Below are 24,803 nucleotides of genomic sequence, written 5' to 3'. Positions count from 1 at the left end.
TACTGTGAATGTTGGAGTTTTCACAATTAAATTTTAAAATTGAAGAGAGGATTAAAATCAGGAACTGTATCTTATAAACATAGGTAGCATATCACATTTGATGTGTGTAAACTTTTTGAAAACTTAATTAAATGGAACAAAGGTGCCATATCAGAGCAAGGGAGTATCTTACACAATGAAGTCCAGATCCTTTGTTATTTGAGATATGTACATTAAAATACATAGAATTAGATGATATTTTTATTTCTGTCACAAATGCTATTTTATAAATGAATAATATTAAAACAAAAAATAAAGACCTTCTTATACTCTTCAGATGAATACATCTTCTAGGGCACAAAAATATTTTTTTTAAAGACCACAGTTAAATTCATTATGATTCCAAAAATAATCTCTTAAAACAGACATGAGATCCTTAAACTCCCAAACATCCCAGGAACACTCAATAAAAATTTTGGAAATCTTTTTTACATCCTCAGAAGATTTATTTTGTGTCTTCTTTCCTTGATGGTTTAGGTTCTGTAACTTAACTGACCAGACAAAAGAGGTCATCTGAAGTCCATGACCACAGGGGTAAGACTTGAACCTGGGGAGCAATGCAGTACTTCTCCCTTTCAACAGGTTGTCCAGGCACTCATAACCTGTATTATTCATAAGTTGAAGCACCACCGTGGTTTTTATGCACAGCATATTTTTAAATCAAAATGTATGGACAGCCCCAGCAAACACTGCTTGCTCCTCTAGCGCTATAGCAGGTAGGAGTCGATAAGACTCATCCCTGACTTAATTAAGCCAACTCTAGTAGTAGTTATCTGCAACTAAAAATAAAGTCCTCACTGTCTCAAGAGCTACCAGACTTTTTATCTTATGTCTGGTTGTGCTAGCAACCACAGAGGTGGGGTGGACACTCTCTTTGCTCATCATGGGCCCTTCCATACCATCATCCCTTGGTCATCCTTAAAAACCTCAGCTTTTTTTGTTTTTGATTTGATTTGATTTGATTTTTTAACATCTTTATTGGAGTATAATTGCTTTACAATGGTGTGTTAGTTTCTGCTTTATAACAAAGTGAATCAGGTATACATACACATATGTCCCCATATCTCTTAAAACCTCAGCTTTGACCTCCTGTCTGTCCTCCTTAAACACTTTTTGCTTTCCAGGACTCTAAACTCTGCTGTTCTTCCTACTTCACTGGCTGCTCCTTCTCAGTCTCCTTTGCTGATTTGTCTTCATCTCTCTGACCTCTTATTATTAGAGTCCTCCAGAGTTCAGGCCTTGGACATCTTCCCTAACTACTGCATTCCTTTGGTACTATCACCCTGGCCCATCTTTACATGCTGACTCCAAAATTTAGACCTTCACTCTGTACTTCTCCCCTGAACTCCAGACTTGTATATCCCATTGGCCACTCCACACTGCTACTCCAGTGTCTAGAGGTTTTGCAATAACATGCTTTAAACATCACCCGACTTCTCACACTTCTCACCTCCTCCGCTGATGCCACCTAACTATCTCTCCCTTGGACAATTACAATAGACTCCCAACCAGTCTCCTTAAGGATCTATTTCTGTCCTGCAGTCTATTCTCGACACTAGAGCCAAAGCGATCATGATAACAAATAAGATAAATTATGTCACTCATCAGTTCATATCTTCCCATATCTTTCCAGCTCACTCAGAGAATCCCGATATATTTACACTGACCAAGAAGACCTGACCTCATCCACTGGGATTTTGCTGACCTGAGCTCATATCCTCTTGCCCCTCACCTGACTTCAGTCACACTGGCCTCCCTGATGTTATCCAGATGCCCCTTGCCAGGGACTCTCCCACCTCAAGTCTTTCGTAGATGCTTCTTTCTCTGCCTGAAGTGTTTCTCTGCCAATGTCTATGTGGCTTGCTTCCCCATCACCACACCGTCCGACTTCATTTCTCTTCAATGCACTTGTTGCCATGTGGTGGATCAGATGTTTCATTTACTTATTTTACTTATTGCCTGCCACCCCCCAGACACAAAAATTTAAACTCTGTAGGGGCGGGAATTTTTGCCTTTGCTGTTCACTGATGTTTCCATATCCCCAAAAAGAGTACCTGGCAATACAGTGCTTACTCAATAAGTAAGTGTTGAATGAATGAATTTCAGACAGCCTTGAAATCATAGATATTACCGGTCAATCTGTTGGCAAACATAAAATGACAACCTAGAGCAATTCTTTAGTTGTGTCTTCAGTGCTATGGTGGACAAATATACAGAATAACTGCCTTCAAAAGAATTATAAGAAGTTATATTCTACTCTGGGGTTTTAGACACATCTGTATAGAACACAAACAAGCCAATGTAAGGACAACACATAAAGTAAGAATCACAATTGCTTCTGTATCACTGCTATCTTTTGAGACAGGACATATATCAATAAATACATCATTCTAAGACCTATGTTTTTAAAAGCAAGTTCCAACTCTATTTGTTTGTCAGGAACAAATTCAGACATCAACATACAGGTGGACCACAAAATAAATATTTGTTCAAATTTCATTTATTCAAACAGTTATTCAAAAAACAGATTCTGTGAGCCTCTCATGTACCAGACACTGCCCGAAAGACATAGGCTTTAATTGTGGATAAGAAGGGCCAGTAACTTGCACTTACAGAGCTTATCATGATTTGCTTGGGCTTTGACCTAACAGATGAAGGAAAACTGGAAAGTTTTCTTTGTTCTTGTATGCCACAGAAGCATGCTTCCCCTTATACCTGGAATTCCTTCAACATCTATTTGCCAAATATTGGTAAGTTATATGAGGAAGAAGAATAAGGGCACAGGGGCAGTGAAAGACAGTTTGCCTATTTCACGAAAAGTTAAATATATAGTTATCATATAACCCAGGAGTTTCAGTCCAGTAGACATGAAAGCAACCACAGAAAGACCTGTACATGGATGTTCAGAACAGCTAAATTAGTAATATCCAAACACTGGAAACAATCCAGTGTCCATCAACAGCTCAATGAGTAAGCAAACTGTGGTATATTCACACAATGGAATAATAATAAGTAATCAAAAGGGCAAACTATTGATGCATGCAACAATTTAGGTGGCTCTCAAAATTGTCGTGCTAAATGGAAAAAAAAGATACAAAGAGAATGGTATAATTTCATTTATATAAATTCTAAAAAATGCAAATGAATCCATAGGAACAGAAAGCAGATCATTGCCTAGAGACATGGATGAAAGAAAGTGAGGGGCTTCCCTGGTGGCGCAGGGGTTGAGAGTCCGCCTGCCGATGCAGGGGACACGGGTTCGTGCCCCGGTCCGGGAAGATCCCACATGCCGCCGAGCGGCTGGGCTGGGCCCGTGAGCCATGGCCGCTGAGCCTGCGCGTCCGGAGCCTGTGCTCCACAACAGGTGAGGCCACAACAGTGAGAGGCCCGCGTACTGCAAAAAAAAAAGTGAGGACTGCAAAAGGGCTCAAGGAACCTTTTAAGAGAGATGGAAATATTTTTTATCTTCATTGTGGTGGTGTTTTATGGGAGTATATACCTACCAATGTTCATCAAACTGTGCTCTTTAAATACGTACTTTTTCTTGTACAAAAGTTATACCTCAATAAAGTTATTTTTAAACATAGGCATACCATACAATTTATCAAAAAGAATTTTGGAACCACATCTTCCTCCAAGAAAAAGCACTGGCTGAAGCACCTAGCAGTGTTTGGTACATAGTGGTGCTAAATGCTAAATGCAAAAAATAAATATTTATAAATAACTGTTAGCACTTACATAATGCTTCCTATCTATCAGTAACATTTGTTAATTTAATTAAGCTAAGAACAAGTGTATAAAGCCATCTTTATTATTAAAATTTTTTTTAAGAAATACTGTACAATTGTCCTCTATTTTAGATTAGGACACAGAGCTTAGTCCTCAAGGTTCTCCAGCTGGTGAGTTGCAGAACTGAGACTCCAGTGCATGCAGTCTGTCTCTAGATGCATGTTTTTAGCTCCCTCAGCATATCACCATAGAAGAAAGGAAAGAAGGAATTAAAGAACTCAGAGAAGAGAGGCTTCTCTGTGTGCTTCGCAGTCAGAGAAGTCTTTTTAAAAGGACAGGATGTTTGCTGAGCTTTGAAAGATAAGGAAGCTCTGGAAAAGGAAGAGAGTGGATGTGCATCTCAGACAATGTAGATGCTGCCAGGCATGAAAGGGCCTGAGAAAGTATTTGTCCAGTTTCTGGTGACATTCTTTACAGGGTGAGTTAGATCAAATTCCACTGACATTTTATCTTATAAATATTGCATGCAGGCTAGAAATAGCCAAATCAGTGGCGAAGAAGGACAAGGGGAGGTGATTTCTCCCCTGACAGACGTCCCAGGGCAGGAAAGGAGCAGAAGATGGAGATAGAGCTGACTGTTTAATGATGAATGTGGCAATCTTTTTCTTTAATGTACAATATTATATGACTGAGAAAAGGGGAAATGATGAGCCTTGGCTTCTCATACCAACAGGGAAAAGGAAATATTTCTTTCACAGGGTCATGTGCCCACACCCACATTGGTTGTCAGAATTAGGATTTAATAACAATAAAAATATTGCTCTTGGGATTTGACCATGGTGGTGAAGATGATGTTAACCAGACATCCAGGAGGACAAATACAGTGCATACATTCACAGCTAAAGAAACCAAGAGACGTCTTTCACGCCAGAGAACAAACTATGAGGAAAGGGCAGGCAGAGGAAGGGAAGGTCATACAAGGTTGCTGAAGAAGCAGAGAGGACCAAGATGCAGACCTTGAGAAAGCAACCAACAACTGAAGAATGGAAGGAGGAGAGCAGACTTGTGGTGGAGGTGGAAGCTGCCCTGAATCCACACTGATACAAAGAGGATAAAAGAAAAGTGGACAGTAAGCGACATCACGCAGATACACCCTATTTGTAGGAAGCGGTCTGCCAATGGAGAAGTGAGAGGAGACATACACTGCATGATGAGCAATGCTGCTGCTACCAATCTGAGGGATTGGGAAGAATAGCACTAAGTTCACTCTCATATAAAATTATACATCATAAAAGAATTTCTGCTAGCCTAAAACATGGCTAGTGCCCTTATTCCCATGAGCCTCCTGAAAATGGTAGGTCTAGGAGGAATTTAACTTATATATGTGCAATGATCAAAAAAGTACCCACCTAAAAGTGTATTCAAAACAATTCTCAACAGACTATTAGTGGAGGAAATTCAGCAGCACATTAAGAGTACAATAATACAAAATAATCTAGTGGTCTTTATTCTTGCAGTATAAGTATGGCTCACTGATAAAAATATATTAACATAATTCACTATAATAATTTGTTCAAAAGTAAAAATTTCAACACCCATTATTTATAGGAAAAAAATTTAAACCATAGTAAGAGAAAGATAAGCCTTTAATATGTCTTTATCAAACTAAAGGTCTGAATTACACAAAGTGAGGAGCAGTGGAAAATTTCCTCTTGAAAACTGAGATACCACTATCAATGGAAAAAGAATTGAGGTATAAAAAGTGGAAAGGATATGGATACAAGTATCATCAGTTGCAGATGATATGATCATTTACTCAGAAAACTCAAGAAACTCAAAAAATCATTAGAAGTAATCAAATCAGTAGAATCTATGTATCGGTAGCTATATCTGTATCATATATTAAAACAAGAATCAGTCGGTATAATGAAAGCAACAGTTACAAAAAAGAAAGTAAATTATCAAAGACCAAATGTTATAAGAAATATGAAAACCCATATTAAGAAAACTTTAAAACACTACTTAGGTACCCAAAGACTTAAAGAAAATATGTATCATAATCTTAGATAAGAAAACTCAGTGTCATCAAGCTACCAACTCTTTCTAATTTAACCTGTGAATTTATAACTTTCCCAAGAAAATGACTAGACCTTAAAAAAACAGACAAGCAAATTCTAAAGTTGATACAGAAAAATCAACAAGGAAAACTATCCACATAATATCTGAGTGAGGTTAATGAATTGCATTATAAAGCCTAATGGATTACTAGAGTGTCTTATTGTGAATGGATCGATAGATCAAAGACAGAATATATAAATAGAAACAAATACATGAAGGATTTTGTTTTAGCGTATTTCTATCAGTAGAAAAAATAGAAATTATTTAGTAAATGGTGATGAGGGAATTGGTTAGCCATCTAACCAACACTGAATCACTGTATCACTCTGCAATAAAATTTAGATGGACCCAAATTTTAAGTGTGAAAAGTAGAACCATGAAATTACAGTGTGTGTACTAGTAGAAAAGGCATTTCTAAATCAGATACAAAATCCAGGAAAAATAATTGCAAAAGCTGACTATTTGAAATATATAAACCCAAAAATGTCTACATGGTAAAAATTATCATAAAGATAAAGACAAAAATAAAATATAGAAAAGTAATAAACTATGGTCTTTAATGTTTAAAGCACATTATGCTAAGTGAAATAAGTCAGACAGAGAAAGACAAGTACCATATGATTTCACTTATATGTGGAATCTAAAAAGCACTAACAACCAAAAATCCCCTACTTCCTAGATACAGAGAACAGATTAGTGGTTGGTAGTTGCCAGAGGGGTGGGTGAAATGGGTGAAGGGAGTCAAAAGGTTTATAACTTCCAGTTATAAAATAAGTCATGGGATGTAATGTACAGCCTAGTGACTATAGTTAATATTACTGTATTGTATATTTGGAATTTGCTAAGAGAATAAATCTTTAAATTTCTCATCACAAGAAAAAATAATTTTGTAACTACATATGGTGATGGATGTTAACTAGACTTATTGTTGTGAACATTTCACAATATATACAAATATTGAATCATTATTTGTATACCTGAAACAAATATAATGTCATATGTCAATTATACCTCAATAAAAAAAATTTTTTTAAGCAATAAGGTATGGCCCTTAACGTTTAAAGAACATTAATACAAATCAATACAAAAATTTCAAAATGTCTAAGTGAATAAATAATTATATATATCTTTGGTTGAACCACATACTATTCTAAGTGCTCTACATATACGTATATATATTACATATACTACCTCACATAATTTCCCAACAATACTACTACTGTACAATACTACTACTATCCCATTTTACATATGAGACAAGAAGTTAAGTAACATGCCCAAGATGACACATATATTGAGTGACAGGACTGGTATTTGAATTCAGGAGAAACGTATTCCAAGTTCAGAGTTTGACCACCATACTATGCTGTCTCACCATGATATAATAATTAGTCTTATAATGAGAATGAGGCAGCTCCCCAGGTAGCAGTTGGAACACTCCTCAGGATGTAAATTTAAATGGAAAAGGCAAAGTTCAGAATATGTATATAGATTCCACCATTAGTGTAAAATAATTAATGGACTATAGACACACACATGTATATACTTACTTCTGCGAAATATACTGAAAAAAAAAAAGACCTGGTACTTGGAGAGATAACTGGGTAGGTAAGGGTATACAGGAGTAAGGGGGACGTTTTGCGGCATGCTGCTCTATGTTTTTGAACGTCGTGCCATGTCATGTATTAACCGTTGAAAAAATTAAATATTTTTCTAAAATAACACATATTTAGTGTTTAGTGCACTGCATGGTTTATTGCAATCACACTCTTTGTAGTGAAAGTGTTTATAAAGAGTGAAATGGCCAAATGTTTACACATAGACAAAGAGAGAAGGCTTGAGCTAAACGGCTGTTAATAGCATTTTAGCTTTTCCCCAGTAGCACAAAGCCAGTTCAGAGCTGGGTCTAGAGTAGACAGTGAATAAACACTACCCAGGTGCCAGAAAGCTCAGTGCCCAACTTAACGCTGGTCACACTAACTCCCTGGACCCTTAAGTTGACTCATTTGAGTTTTCCTTTCTCCCTTGGTTCTCACATTCTGTGTCTACTATATTCATTTTACTGTTATTTCCTATGTTGTAAACTTCAAATCATTTTGGAGTGACAGATAGACTCTTCATAGTTAGCATATACAAAAGCATAATTTTAAATGTTTGCTTACCAAAGCATTTCCATAAGATGGAACAAGAGAATTTGTTGCTCTCACCAGGCATGGGCACTCACTTTCCATTTAACTTAGTGAAATCACTCACCTGTAACAGTCTGTAATTTGCTGTTTTTACCAAAGCATTTTGTTTCTTTCCAGTGTTTGTGAAGTAGTGAATCAATTCATCTCCCTGAACATGAACTCTAAACTAAATGATCGACCAGTGTGCTCCTTAAAGCTGAACTTGGAAATGATAGTCACTTTCTAAAACCACCACAAAATAACAAGAACCTACCTTAATGCAAAGGCTGAAATGTAAGGAAGGATTTGTGGTGCTATTTATAAATTGCTTAAGCATCTGCCGCCAACCTGAGTTTCATGTGTTCTCAGGCTGCTGAATTACATCTTTGTACACGGTAAGGAAGCACGTCTAACATTTTTTACGTAGGGGAGATAAACCCTGTTTGTGAGCTCTGCAGAGAATGAGACTGAACTCAGTACTTGTTTATGGCCCCCAAGATTGTTCACCAAGCCTGAAATGTATCAAATAATTACCTGGTAGCAGTAGAAGCTGGAGCTGTGCTTTGTGTGCTATTGGCTCAAGTCAATTATAACTTCTTTCAAACTGCTCCATCAACTTCTGCAAACTGTAGCATATATTATCCCCGTGACAGAAAGGAGGCTCATCTTTCATTTACATTGCACTTTTTCCAAAGCCTAAAGATAGAAAATCCTGCCTTGACTGATTATAAATAACCCTCCCCTCAGGATATGACTGAGAGACCTAAGGATGTCTGCTTTTCTCCCTCTTCATTGAAAGGGAGTTGCCATTCAATTAAATTGAATTTTCCTTTCATTTTCCACGGATGAGTTTACTTAGTATCTCTGCAGGCACATGGAGACATCCAGGTTGCTGCCTGTCTGGCTACTCAAGGCAGCACTGTCGTTTCACCAACCGAGTGGAAGCTTCAGGATCAATCTGGGACCAAGTCACTGTATGCAGAGCTTTATAATTTTCCCTGTTGTCCTCATTCTTCTTCCTAACCACCAGGAAGCTTATTCCCGGACCCATTCAGACTTGGATCATCTAGGTTGTTCCTTACCCATTAAAACCCAGTCTTGTTTCTCATTCTTTCAGATTTACTAGACATTAGCGACTTACTCCATTCTGGCCAAGATTAAAGAAAAGAATTAACTGCTCATCAGCTATACTAACAGAAAGGCCTCTGAGTTGCTTTTTAACAACCAGGGCATGGAAACCGCTAAACCATTAGAATGACTGCACTCTGGAAATTGAAAAAGACGTTAGAAATTGTGTATTCTCCACATCCCATAGATTAGGAAATTGACGCTCAAAGTAACCACCTACAGAGTTAGTTAGTTGAAGATCTGAAACCAAAACTCAGGTCTCCTTTTCTTTCCATACTGATTTGCTGACTGCAAATCTTCAATAGTTTTTGAGGTTTTGAATTGCAAGATAACCCAAAAGTGAAGCATTGCTGTTTGAGTCTCTGGCATATGTCTATCATATAATAAGGTATAGTATAAAAATAGACTATATATATATATATACATATATATATATAAATAGACTATCTGTATTTATATCTGTAATTTATGTGTATGTTTCTACAACAGAATAATAGATGATATCTACTAGATAATAAGGAGCATGAGATAAAAATTGTCATGTGCATTCTTGTGGGTGAAGAGGACTCATGGGAATCAGAGTCCTTTCTCTTCATTGGGGTGTGCGATACAAAGATATTTACACTATGGAGCACCCCCTTTTATTTTAACCAGATAAAATTGGTTTGAAATAACCAACATGTTTATTTTTGAAAAGAGAATTTGTTACCTTCTCCAAGCATCAACACTAAGGCTGTCCACTCACTCTGTGAAATCGTTCACCTGTAATAGTCACAATTTGCATTTTTACAAGGACTGGAAGAGGAAATATCACAAAAGGCTTAGCTTCTTCTTAGGGAGGGCAGAAGAGTGACAATTTAAGAACATAGACTTTAGTGTTAAATAGATGTGGTTTTGAGTCCCAGTTGCGCTATTTATTAACTAAGACATCTTGAAATGTTCTTCTTTAGGATTGCATTGTTGGTGAAAGAGTCATCATAAAGAAAACCACTTTGTAGAAGTTTTCTAAAGATGAATGAGGTAACGAATGAAAGTGCTTAGCTCTTTGCCTGAGTCATAGTAAGCCCTGATTGAATATAGCATATTCTAACCAAAGGGGCTGTGGGGAAGGGAAGAAGCTGTTCCAGGTTTGTTTAGGTGGTAGGGAGTATTGGAGAAAGGAAGCTGTCTTGAATATATATAATAGGACAATAGCAGATGGGGCCCTAGAATGTCATGTCTAGTGTCAGTAATAGATAAGTCATCTCCAAAATCACCCTGAATCCTTTCTAACTGATCTCTAGTCGTTTTACATAGTTTTTCATCAGTGCATTTTTCCCATACAGTCCAGACTACCTGAAATGCTTTCCACTTCTCATTGCCACCCCAGCTCTCGTGGTAAGGCTATTTTTTTTTTTTTTTTTTTTTTTTTGGTCACGCCAGGGCAGCTTGCGGGACCTTAGATCTCTGACAAGGGATCAAACCCATGCCCCCTGTATTGGGAGCATGAAGTCTTAAACCCTGGACCACCAGGGAAGTCCCTCATGGTAACGTTACATATTCTTCAGTCTCCGATCATCCTCCTGTTTCCAAGTTCATCTCCTCAGTGAACTGAGCTCTTTAAGGGAACAGGCTATGGCAATTATAAAGGTTTTAATGTTATGCATATTTTTATTCCTAATACTTAAAAGAGTGTCTGATGTATAATAGGTATCCAAACATTATTTGACGAATAAGTGTATGAATGAACCACTCACTGCTCAGCCTACCTGGATTAGAACCCCTGGGAAAATTCTGCTGACGTCCTTCTTTCTAAAGTGAAGAGCTATCCCATTTGCTCTTGAATGGGTGTGACCAAGCACTGGGTATTCTGAGTGTCTATTTTTCCAACAAGTATACCTCACCAAAAACAATAACAACAAAAAAAAATTAAAAGAAAAAACTGGATGGTCAACTTTTTCACTGAATGTGACAAAGTGGTTTATTCTAAGAAACAACCCTTTCTAGTAACCCAATCACAGTAGAAAAAGAAATCTAGTGCCTAACCAAGTTCAAGGACAAACTCTACTAAGTCCCCAAAGTTCACCCACTTATTTAGACGGACTGTGTATAATACTATTGTAGCACTGTCAAATTTCTTGGATCTAATAATGTTCTCCATCTTCTAATGCATTCATATCTGCAAGTCTATTCCTGAGACTTCTTTACCATTTTGAGTAAGTTCCTCATCTACACCATGGCTCAGTGTTCTCGTCTATAAAACAGACATAGTAAAAGAGCCTATTATGTCTTCATAGGGAGGGTCTGAGGAAGAAATTAGTGATAAAAGTAAGACATTCAAAACAGCACAATGAACAATGAATAAAAGTTAAATATGATTATATTAAAATATTTTACATTAATTTAGGGGACTTTATGGTTATAGTTACATAATTAGAGGTGTGTAAATAAGTGATTCTTGTAAACATTGGAAAATTCCTCCAAGAACTGAAGAAATTTACTTTAAATATAAACATTGTATGCTTACATTCCCTCATACGTTTTGGATGACTTATCAGAAAATGCATTTTCTGGATTAAGAGGTGTGGGACAAGGCGGTCTTCCTTTATGTGAATATTTCAGTCTACCAATGGCCCCCTAATACCTTACTCTTTCTTTCTCTTATACTTCTTCCATTTTCTCTCTTCTTACATTTCTACCCCACATGCTAGTGTAGAATTAAAATTCTATGTGATCATCATTAGTGTATAGGAATACAAGAGATTTCTGTGCAGTAATTTTGTATCCTGCTACTTTACCAAACTCATTGATTAGCTCTAGTAGTTTTCTGGTAGCATCTTTAGGATTCTCTATGTATAGTATCATGTCATCTGCAAACAGTGACAACTTTACTTCCTCTTTTCTGATTTGGATTCCTTTTATTTCTTTTTCTTCTCTGATTGCTGTGGTGAAAACTTCCAAAACTCTATTGAATAACAGTGGTGAGAGTGGACAACCTTGTCTTGCTCCTGGTCTTAGAGGAAATGGTTTCAGTTTTTCACCATTGAGAACGATGTTGGCTGTGAGTTTGTTATATATGGCCCTTATTATGTTGAGGTAAGTTCCCTCTATGCCTACTTTCTGCAGGGTTTTTATCATAAATCGGTGTTGAATTTTGTCAAAAGCTTTTTCTGCATCTATTGAGATGATCATATGGTTTTTCTCCTTCAATTTTTAATATGGTGTATCACAATGATTGATATGCATATATTGAAGAATCCTTGCATTCCTGGGTTAAACCCCACTTGATCATGGTGTATGATCCTTTTAATGTGCTGTTCGATTCTGTTTGCTAGTATTTTGTTGAGGATTTCTGCATCTATGTTCATCAGTGATATTGGCTTGTAGTTTTCTTTCTTAGTGACATCATTGTCTGGTTTTGGTATCAGGGTGATGGTGGCCTTGTAGAATGAGTTTGGGAGTGTTCTTCTCTCTGCTATATTTTGGAAGAGTTTGAGAAGGATAGGTGTTAGCTCTTCTCTAAATGTTTGATAGAATTTGTCTGTGAAGCCATCTGGTCCTGGGCTTTTGTTTGTTGGAAGATTTTTAATCACAGTCTCAATTTCAGTGCTTGTGATTGGTCTGTTTATATTTTCTGTTTCTTCCTGATTCGGTCTCAGAAGGTTGTGCTTTTCTAAGAATTTCTCCATTTCTTCCACGTTGTCCATTTTATTGGCATATAGTTGCTTGTAGTAATCTCTCATAATCCTTTGCATTTCTGCAGTGTCAGTTGTTACTTCTCCTTTTCCATTTCTAATTCTGTTGATTTGAGTCTTCCCCCCTTTTTTTTTTTTGATGAGTCTGGCTAATGGTTTATCAATTTTGCTTATCTTCTCAAAGAACCAGCTTTTAGTTTTATTGATCTTTGCTATAATTTCCTTCATTTCTTTTTCATTTATTTCTGATCTGATCTTTATGATTTCTTCTCCCCTGCTAACTTTGGGATTTTTTGCTCTTCTTTTTCTAATTGCTTTAGATGTCAGGTTAGGTTGTTTATTTGAGATGTTTCTTGTTTCTTGAGGTAGGATTGCCATTTACCATTGCAACAAAAACAATAAAATGCCTAGGAATAAACCTACCTAAGGAGACAAAAGACCAGTATGCAGAAAGCTATAAGACACTGATGAAAGAAATTAAAGATGAGACACAGATGGAGAGATATACCATGTTTTTGGATTGGAAGAATCAACATTGTGAAACTGACTATACTCCCCAAAGCAATCTAAAGATTCAGTGCAATCCTTATCAAACTACCTCTGGCATTTTTCACAGAACTAGAACAAAAAAATTCAAACTTTGTATGGAAATGCAAAGATCCCGAATTGCCAAAGCAATCTTGAGAAAGAAAAATGGAGCTGGAGGAATCAGGCTCCCTGACTTCAGACTATATTACAAAGCTACAGTCATGAAGACAGTATGGTACTGGCACAAAAACAGAAATATAGATCAATGGAATAGGATAGAAAGCCCAGAGATAAACCCATGCACATATGGTCACCTAATTTATGACAAAGGAGGCAAGAACATATAATGGAGAAAATACAGCCTCTTCAATAAATGGTTCTGGGAAAACTGGACAGCTACTTGTAAAAGAATGAAATTAGAACACTCCCTAACACCATACATAAAAATAAACTCAAAATGGATTAAAGACCTAAATTTAAGGCCAGACAGTAGAAAACTCTTAGAGGAAAACATAGGCAGAGCACTCTATGACATAAATCATAGCAAGATCCTTTTTGACCCACCTCCTAGAGAAATGGAAATAAAAACAAAAATAAACAAATGGGACCTAATGAAACTTAAAAGCTTTTGCACAGCAAAAGAAACCATAAACAAGACGAAAAGACAACCCTCAGAATGGGATAAAATATTTGCAAATGAAGCAACTGACAAAGGATTAATCTCCAAAATTTACAAACAGCTCATGTAGTTTACTATCCAAAAAACAAACAACCCAATCCCAAAATGGGCAGAAGACCTAAATAGACATTTCTCCAAAGAAGGTATACAGATTGCCAACAAACACAAGAAAGAATGCTCAACATCACTAATCATTAGAGAAAGGCAAATCAAAACTACAATGAGGTACCACCTCCCACCAATCAGAATGAACATCATCAGAAATTCTACAAACAATAAATGCTGGAGAGGGTGTGGAGAAAAGGGAACCCTCTTGCACTGTTGGTGGGAATGTAACTTGATACAGCCACTATGGAGAACAGTATGGAGGTTCCTTAAAAAACCAAAAATAGCACTACCATACGACCCAGCGATCCCACTACTGGGCATTACCCTGAGAAAACCATAATTCAAAAACAGTCATGTATCACAATAGTAATTGCAGCTGTATTTACAATAGCCAGGACATGGAAGCAACCTAAGTGTCCATTGACAGATGAATGGATAAGGAAGATGTGGCACATATATACAATGGAATATAACTCAGCCATTAAAAGAAATGAAATTGAGTTATTTGTAGTGAGGTGGATGGACCTAGAGACTGTCATACAGAGTGAAGTAAGTCAGAAACAGAAAAACAAATACCGTACGTTAACACACATATATGGAATCTAAAAAAAAAAAAGAAAAGAAAATGTTCTGAAGAACCTAGGGGCAGGACAGGAATAAAGATGCAGACCTACAGAATAGACTTGAGGACACGGGGAACAGGAAGGGTAAGCTGGAACGAAGTGAGAGAGTGCCATGAACATATATACACTACCAAATGTAAAATAGATAGCTACTGAGAAGCAGCCACACAGCACAGGAAGATCAGCTCGGTGCTTTGTGACCACCTAGAGGGGTGGGATAGGGAGGGTGGGAGGGAGACGCAAGAGGGAGGGGATGGGGGATACATGTATACTTATAGCTAATGCACTTTGTTATAAAGCAGAAACTAACACGACATTGTAAAGCAATTATACTCCAATAAAGACATTAAAAAAACATCTTCCCTGGTGGCGCAGTGGTTGAGGGTCCGCCTGCCGATGCAGGCGACACGGGTTCGTGCCCCGGTCCGGGAAGATCCCACATGCCGCGGAGCGGCTGGGCCCGTGAGCCATGGCCGCTGAGCCTGCGCCACCGGAGCCTGTGCTCCGCAAGGGGAGAGGCCACAACAGTGAGAGGCCCGTGTACCGCAAAAAAAGAAACAACAAAAAAACAACAAAAAAACCATAAAACTATGTGATCAAGAACATAATAAATGGCTTAAGTCTGAAACTCTTACATGCTGCTTCTTGATAGAACATCCTTTCGCCCTCCACCCATCCCGCCCGCAGGTAAATTGTTCCCTGATCTCCAGCTGCCACCTTGACAAAAACTGAACCCCAGAGCCTGGCATGTAGACCTATAATTTCCCATTTTATTTTTCAGTCTCAGCATGGTGCTCCCTGGTGCCAAGCATTTCCCACTTTGAAATGAAATAGACCCCTGCAGAATTCTCTTACAACTGGTCCCTCATCCTGGTGAAGAGACTGAATAGGACAGTGGAAAAGGCTTACAGGATGATTGGGGAATAATATTCAGTGCTAGGAGGAGCTCCTGAAGTGAATGCCAAGATGATTGTTTTGTTCAAAGGGCAGTGAGTCATGTCCCCAGGGAAAGGAAGGAAAACTAGTTCTTCGAAGAAAAAGGATTTTACTTTTGGAGTCAATTTTCATTTTATTTGGCCAGGCCAACTTTATTCCATTTTTTATTTATTTAACTTGTTTTCTGAGAGATCCGGTTGATCTAGGATGACAACACATTCAACTATATAGTTTGAGGTTCGGATTGGTGCAGAAGTGACAATTCAATTGTTCATGAGATCCAACTTCAGAATAAAATGGCGTGAGCAATCTACTTTCTCTTAGTGTTTCAATCCCTTTTCAACCCAGTCACAACTGGTCTTTATTTTTGACATCAAATTCACAATCAAAGTACTAGAACACTTTCTTTTTATCATCGGACAATGTTTCCAGGCTCAAACACAGGCAGAAGATGCACGAAATGATGTCAAAATAGAATATTATACAAGCAGAATGGAAGCAAATCATCCACCTATCAAGAAAGTTGCTATTACACTGTAGTTTTGCCTGACTAGAGGTATTGAAAAATGTGTCTCAAGGGAATGCTTTTGGGTCACGAGTAACACCAGAGCTTCTGCTCAAAGACATTATGATACTCATTAACCTCACGTGCCATCATCCATGTCTTTTCGAATGCTTTCCTTTTTGGTTGTTTTTCACACCTATTACAAAATATAAAAACCAAAGTAACCTGCTTTCACTGAGTTCAGAAGGGAGAGTAAGGAAGAAAGGACACCAGTATGGGAAAAAAAAAAAAAAAAGCTTTGCTTAAGTATACACTTTTACTCATTTATTCATGCAGTAAATATTTATGGAGGACTTACTATGCCAAGTGTGGTAGTAAGTACCGGTTTATACTGGGGAAAAAGACAGACAGGATTCTCACCTTATGAAATATTCATTTGTCAGCAGAGGGGGAACGGACGATAAACAAATAAGTCCCGTACATGTCAGATTTTAGATGATAGATTCTCAAAAATAAGCACTGTGAAGAAAATAAGACAGAGTGATGTGAAGTGGGGAGAAAGGGGAGGGAGAGGAACCTCCGATTAGGATGAGCAGTTCTCCCTGAGGTCATGTTCAGCTGAGACTAAGTTTAAGAAGGAGCCAAATGCGCAAAATCCAGGCACACAGTGTTCCCAGTGGAAGGGACGGCAAGTGAAAAGCTCGGAGGAAAGAAAGCTCTTGGCCTTGGTGTCTGGAGCAGAGCCAGCTACGGGGGAAGCAGTGTGGGAAGAAATCTGAGACGTGGCCAGGGGCTGAATTGCACAGCCCAAGGGAAGAATACAGCCATATTTTTCCCTGTTTGTGAAAGGGGAGGAGGGCAGAAAATTCAGCAGATAGGAAGTGTAGCCTAAAGGTGTGTAAAGATCATGCAGAGGACAAACGAGGTCATCAGACGCTGCTCTCGCTTTGAATCTATCTCTAAAAATAGGACATCACCACCTTGAGCAAAGTCACTTAGCAAATCTGTAACCCTCTTAACCATGTAGATATCAGGCTCTCCTTGCTCCGGTGTACTGGAAAGACAATATCCTAAAACGCTCTTTGAAAATATGTTCACTGTGTTTATAATGAGTAAAATATACAGGTACGAAGCAAAGAGTGGAAGAGCATGTGCCAAAGGAAGCTTTCATTCAGACGGTACTATAAGGAAATGCTTAGTTGTCTCTTGAATGTTATAATAACATTTTTAGAGTAAAGAAAACCCACTTTTGGCTTTTACGGTATCAAAGCATACATTCACAACTAGGAAGAAAAGCTTTCAATACTTGAAAAATAGAAAGCAACTTCGGTTTTTATTCAAAGTATTTCATTTGGTCTAGGTCACATAAAGCACCATGAGATATAATGCTGGTGATTTGAATTAATAGGTTATCCCTTTACAGAAGTCTGAGAGATTTCGAGAGAAGGGACAGGATTAAGTGAGCATCCAGCTGTTCGTCAGTTAATTGAGTCCTTTAAAGTATTCAGTAAGTGTTAGATACTGTTATAGAGTCTCAGTGTGAACCAGTCACAGGCAAATAAGACACATGATGCCTGCTTTATGAATTTTGAGCTCAGCATGTTTTCCAGCTGGCTTATATCCCTTAGGAGATAAGTTGTTCCCCAAATAATTAAGCATCTTTAATGTGTTTTTGCAATCTGGCCTAATGATGTGACAGAGGAAATGGTCAAAGTGTCATATGGCCTATGGAGATGAAAATTTCCCAAGTGGCCAGCTGTCCTTCTGTCAAAACTTCTTTAAATTGTTTTTCAACTTGTGTGTTTAATATATAAGTTTTTGGAACTCTGAATTATTTTAGATATATTTTTTAATGTTTCGATCCAAGAGTAGGAGTTCTCAATAGGTGTAAGATTTTGAACAATGGTTTCTTAGATATGACATCAAAAGGACAAGCAACAAAAGGAAAAATAAATAAAAACTTCATCAAAATTAAACATTTTTGTTATTCTAAGTACATCATTACCAAAGTGAAAAGACAGTCTTCAGTCTAAGAGAAAATATTTTCAAATTATACATCTGATAAGGGGCTTGTACATCGAATATATAAAGAACACTTACAACTCAATAATAAAAATACAACCCCATTTGAAAATGAATAATAGACATTTCTCTAAAGAAGATATACAAATGGCTAATAACCACATGAAAATATTCTCAATATTATTTGCATTGGCATTAGGGAAATACAAATCAAAACCACAATGAGATGTCACTTTACACTCACAGGATGACTATTGTCAAAAAGTCAGACAATAATGTTGTCAAGGAAGTGGACAATTTGGAACCCCTGCACACTGCTGGTGGGAATGTAAAATGGGGCAGCCTCTTTGGAAATAGTCTAGTAATTCCTCAAAATATTAACCATAAAGGGGACTTCCCTGGTGGTCTGGTGGTTAATACTCTGCACTTCCAATGTAGGGGGCACGGGTTCAGGGTTCAGTCGCTGGTCGGGGAATTAAGGTCCCACATGCCATGTGGCATGGCCAAAAAAAAAAAAAAAAGGTTACACATAGACTTATGACATGACCTATCAGTTTCACTCCTAGGTATCTAAGAGAAATAAAAACATGTCCACATAAATATACAGGTATGTAGGGAGGGTGGGAGGGAGGGAGACACAAGAGGGAAGAGATATGGGAACATATGTGTATGTATAACTGATTCACTTTGTTATAAAGCAGAAACTAACACACCATTGTAAAGTAATTATACTCCAATAAAGATGTAAAAAAAAACCCACAGGTATGTATGTTCATAACAGAATTATTCATAATAACCAGAAATGAAAATAATCCTAATGAGAATCAATGGAGAAATGAAATGTGGTACATCCATATAATTGAACATTATTTGGCAATAAAAAGAAATAAAGTACTGATTCATGCTACACTATGCATGAACCTTGAAAACATCATGCTAAATGAAATCAGTCAGTCACAAAGACCACCTATTGTATGATGCCATTTATATGAAATGTCTAGAATAGGCAAATCCAGGGACACAAAAGGAGATTAGTTGTTGCCTAGAGGTGGGGATGGGGCGATCTGAGGAGAAATGAGAGTGATTGTTAATGGGTATGCACTTTCTTTGTGGGATGATGATATGTTCTAAAATTGAGTGTGGTAATGTTTACACAAGTCTGTGAATATGCTTAAAACCATTCAATTGTACACTGTACAAGGGTAAATTATAGGATTATATGGTATGTAAATTATATCTCAATAAAGCTGCCATTTTTTAAAAGTAAATATTCTTAACAGAGATTATTGCACTATATGATTCCTATCCCAGCATATTTCTCCCCCAAAATGGAAGATTTCTAACATACTAAGAAAGAAATGGTCAAGTAATAAGACCAGAATGAACTGATCTCTCACTGAGCTACCTATGCTGCTAATCAAGCCCTCAACGTGGATGTGGAATCTAAAGGGGACAAAAATTAAACAATTTCCCAAAATATACGATGGTGACAAAAGTAAAATCTACTCTTGCAGTCTATTAACTCAGTTACTCTATTTACTAGGACTCTAGAATTATAGCTTCAGAGGACGCTTCAGCTATCGCCTCATCAAACTTCACCTTATAAAATAGGGCAACAGAGACCCAGAAAAGTTCAATCCTTTGCCCTCAGGTCACAGAATAAGTGATAGATGGAGCAAGGAATAAGGGTCAGATCTTCTGAATTCCAATCCAGTAGAAGGTCAATTAGATTATCTGTTTAATATATAAGGGTCTTAGATAACAGGTTCAGCCATTATTTTAAAAGGAAAAAGAATGTCTTTCCTAAAGTAGTGGTTTATCTTAAAGACAAACACTAGATTTAATGCATACAATATATTAAATTTAGTGTTCCATATTACAAGAAAAGCTAGAATTTCTTTCTACCAGGAGTGGTCAAGAGTGTTATCCTGGTGAATTCTGGCATGTGGGACTAAAGCCAAGGACAAAAATGTCTGTCCCCAGACACAGGTAAGGGATAAGAAATGGGTTGTGAGTATCCCTACAGAGGGTTCTTTTAGGTCTTGGGCAAATCACCATTTACAATCTGTTCATACTCTCTTGTCCCTTCTATCCCCTGGGTTTCCAGAAAACCTCAAAATGGCAAAAATATCAAATGAGGTAGGGCAAGAAAGCCACAAAAAGAGTAAGAAGCTGATAAAAGACAAAAGCATTGGGCTTCCCTGGTGGTGCAGTGGTTGAGAGTCCGCCTGCCGATGCAGGGGACACGGGTTCGTTCCCCGGTCCGAGAAGATCCCACGTGCCGCGGAGCGGCTGGGCCCATGAGCCATGGCCGCTGAGCCTGCGCGTCCGGAGCCTGTGCTCCGCAACGGGAGAGGCCACAACAGTGAGAGGCCCGCGTACGGCAAAAAAACATTACCTACTCTGTGACTGGGGTGAGAAAGAATGCTGTGGATAAGCCTCCACGTTCTCCTATTTCCTGTGGTCTAGATAGTTTCTCAAGGTAGGGACCAGCATCACTTTGTTAGAAAAGCAGAATTCAACCCCATCTCATCCCAGACCAATCAGAATCTGCATGTTCACAAGAATCCCAGGTGATAAGGTGCACATTAAAAATCAAGAAGACCTGGAGAGCCAGGGGGTCTCCATCAGTTGTTTCTCTGAAACATTGCCCAGGTGTCTGCATCTTGGGGGGTCCAGGTGCCCATGGAGGCTTAAATAATTGGTTAGCATCTCTACATCCTTGGGCAGTTCTAGCTTCTGGGTTTGCATGAAAGTCATCCACTGTGGCTCCAACCAGAAAAGAAGCTTCGCTTGTAGGAAGAAGTGTTAAGTCAGCTGGCTACTAACTCAACTTCCAGTCGCAAGTAATTTTCCAGTTTTCTCCCTCTCTCTGTTTAAAAGCTCCTAACGAGTTCCTGTAGCATCTCAGTGAATACATTTTCATTACATTTCTGTGCTTTCATCCATGCAAAATAAGGAAGTTCTCCTTTCTCAGAAATGAATGTCATACCTCCTGTCAAACTCTTCATTTTCACAAGTTCAGACTAATTATGGCTGCAGATGGTACCGCTAAATAAAGTTCTCTGTTGTGGACACTTAATCAGATCAGTATTCCCAACAGAAATGTCTGTCTTGTGGTAAAACCTGTTGCTGTGGGTTAGTTGAGATTTTAAAGTTATGTTGGGTTCTTTATCCTAATTTTACTCCAAGCCAAAGATTGCTATGGAAACTCGTGTGCAGGCTTAGAAATATCTCTTTAGGATTTCTGTTGTCTAAATACTAAAGAAAACACTGACATCCCATTAGCATTTAAACACTACATGGCTTGTGCAGAGGAGCAAACAGCAGAGTGTGTAAAATGACATCCAAGTTCAGCTGACCAGTCACTGGATGCTCATTTTTCCCCATCTACAGTTCGTCTAGAACTCTTCTTCCAATTGCTAAACTGTCTTGTGACTATCTCATTATTCTCCAGCATCTCCACCAGAGGGTAAGTGGCTCAGAGGAAAAAAAAAAAAAAAAGGAAAAACAAACAACAGCAAAAAAATCAGTTAACGTTCTTTGTGAAAAACTGCCTTTCTGAGTAATGTTTTACTGGAGAAGGTTAAATCCAAGGGCTAAAATGTATCTTTAGGTGGTCACAGATTCTCCACTGTTCTTTCTTTCCTCTCATTGTTCACCTAGGCAATAAAGATCTGTCTTCTATGACTTAAAAAACCAGCATCAGTGGCACTTAATTGTATCATATTTCAGGAAAAGATACTAAGAACTTGTTTTGTTTTTGGCTTTTTTGGCCACACACATAGCTTGTGAGATCTTAGTTCCACTACCGAGGATCGAACCCGTGCCCCCTGCAGTGGAAGAACAGAGTCCTAACCACTGGACTCCCGAGGAATTCCCAAGAATTTGGTTTTGATTTTATATTTTAGTGGCATGTGATGAACAAGGAGAGACTCGAACCTCTGTACCACCTGACAGCTCTGTACGAGAAAATGTCCAAGGTTTGCAACATAGCCAAACAAAGAATTTCCAGTTTCAGAGTTACCTTCTCAGAAGTTTATTTTCAATGGGATGAATTTAGATTATGCGAGAGATAAGCGGTAATTTATACCTTAGGTGGGACTCTAAGCCAATATGAAGATCCCCATTATGGGCCATGGTCAAGTGTGGTCTCTCTCATAACTGGGTGACCACTTGCTTGCTGGCTACCCCATGTACACTAGCTACCTTTACAGTTTCTATCCCCAAGACGATGGATCCCCGGGTCAAACATTTTGGTGGGGTCTTCACAAGAGCCATATCGGACAACCAAACTCTCCCAGCTGTTTCCAAACCTGTAGGGTGCCCTTAGACCTTCTTACTCTCCAAAGGATGGCCGCAAGCCTGTAGAGATGTGAGTGCGTAAATCCAAGTAATGTTTAATTTATCACAATATATCTTGTTGTTTTTTTCCCCGGTAGCTAACAAAAATAGCAATGCTGAACATTGAGCAGTCTGTAGTCTGTCTCATTCAGTGCGAATCAAGCTCCCTGGCTTCCATTTCATCTCTACCACTTCCTCATCAGTTGAATTTTTAAAAACCACTCATCTCTCTGGGCTTCAGGTTCCTGTTCTACAAAATGGAGCCAAGCATCGTAGGAGAAGCAGCTCTGCCTACCTGTAGAGACAGGGCCCCAGTCTGGTTCCTGGGCACATCTGCCCCCAAGTGTCAGCTCTGATCGAGTCATCAAAACACTATGCTTTTCAACTATAATATAAAATAATTATTACATTTATGGAAAATACTTGCTGTGTTCTTTCATGCAAAAAAGTGGTTCCCAGCAGTTCAACCATTTACATGTATTTCCTTTTAAGTGAGTCTGAAACTTCTGTGCCCTCAGTAGGCTCTGTAAATTGGTTGTCTTACACTGGGGACATAAGTTTGTGAAAAGAGATGGCTTTGCCTTCATATAGGTTCACGGATAGCAATAAAATGTTTTCTCGAACAACAAAATGTGTAACCCTACACAGAAACATCTATGAAATACCCATGTCCATCTCCATCCCTATCTCTAACCTTACCTCCACCTCCATCTCTATCTCTGTAACCTCTGTCTCCATCTACAGCTATACTTCCTTGAAGCATGCAGGTCATGCTCCCCATCCAGATTTTTTCTTTTCTGATAAAGACTCTACCTGGGGGGAACTTCCCTGGTAGTCCAGTGGTTAAGAAGCCGCCTTCCAATGCAGGGGACGCGGGTTTGATCGCTGGTCGGGGAACTAAGATCCCACATGCCGCAGGGCAACTAAGCCCACCTGCCACAACTACCGAGCCTGTGCACTCTGGAGCCCACGCTCCACAACTAGAGAGAAGCCTGCGTGCCCAACGAAGAGCCCAGCTGCCGCAACTAAGACCCAACATAGCCAAATAAATAAAATAAATAAGTTGAAAAAAAAGACTCAACCTGGAAAACTAAACTTTAAGAGTGCAGAAAACACTTAGACAGAAGCATTTGTCACTGCTGTTAAACTTGTTTCAAGATAAAACCTTGATAAGAAATATAAATAACAACTTTTCCCATTTAACCTGAAATGCATTTCCTACTCGCTTAAATATAACAAAGCTGCTGATAATTTACAATTGAAATTAAAATGTTGAATTGTTCTGAAAATGTGGTTTTTGTTTATTCTGTTTGGCAGATTGACCTGGTCTCTGAATGCTGAGTACCAGGATGGGATGATTAGGTGTAACATTTAACATACACGTCTATAAACATAGATCTGGACACAGACATATCCAGCAAGGTTTCAACTTAGGAGAAGAACATAGAACAATATTAGAAAAATAATATTTTCATGGGTAGGCATTATGGACTGATTTATGTCCCCCTCTTCCAAATCCATATGTTGAAGCCTTAATGCCAATGTAACTATACTTGGGTCTTTAAAGAGATAATTAAGGTTAAACTAGGTCATTGGGTGAGGCCCTAATCTAATATAACCAGTGGTCTTATAGGAAGAGGAAGAGATATCTTGGATGTGTATGCATTGAGGAAAGACCATGTGAGGAGACAGTGGGACCATTTACAAGCCAAAACTAGAAATTGCAGGAGAAACCAACCCTACCACCACCTTGATCTTGGACTTTCAACCTCCAGAACCGTGAGAAAATAAATTTCTGTTGTTTATGCCCCCCACTCTATGGTATTCTATTATGGCATCCCTAACAAACTAATACAGTAGGTTATCATCAACACGGAGTAGAGGGAAAAACTGGAAATAGAGAGTCCTTTCCATTACAGACTCAGGGAATACCCCTTTTGTGACCTTGAGTAAGTCTGATATACTTATCAGTAAAATTAAAAACTTGGGCTAAGAGAACTCATATTTATTCTTGCTCTTGTTTTGTTTTGTCCTATAATGATGCTAATGATAATAATAAGAGTAACATTTGTTTGAAGCATTCTATGAGCATAGCATTCTTCTCTCAGTGCCTTGGGACACAAGGATGCCAAAACCATTGCCCCTTACAGCTCTCTTAGGCTGCAACTCTACAACACCTGTTTACATTGTTAGCGTCTCTGC

General features: G+C 38.3%; 1 pseudogene; it reads right to left on the bottom strand.

Annotated features, from left to right (window-relative positions):
* LOC132428761 (large ribosomal subunit protein eL8-like) overlaps nt 1-23,373 on the bottom strand; it is a 29,713-nt pseudogene extending 6,340 nt beyond the window's left edge.
* Between the last annotated feature and the right edge of the window lie 1,430 nt (nt 23,374-24,803).

This window comes from Delphinus delphis, chromosome 7 (genome assembly GCF_949987515.2).
Source record: "Delphinus delphis chromosome 7, mDelDel1.2, whole genome shotgun sequence".
In the NCBI taxonomy this organism is placed as follows: Eukaryota; Metazoa; Chordata; class Mammalia; order Artiodactyla; family Delphinidae; genus Delphinus; species Delphinus delphis.
Note: the sequence above shows the minus strand (reverse complement) of the source record. Positions and strands in the feature narration are given on the sequence as shown.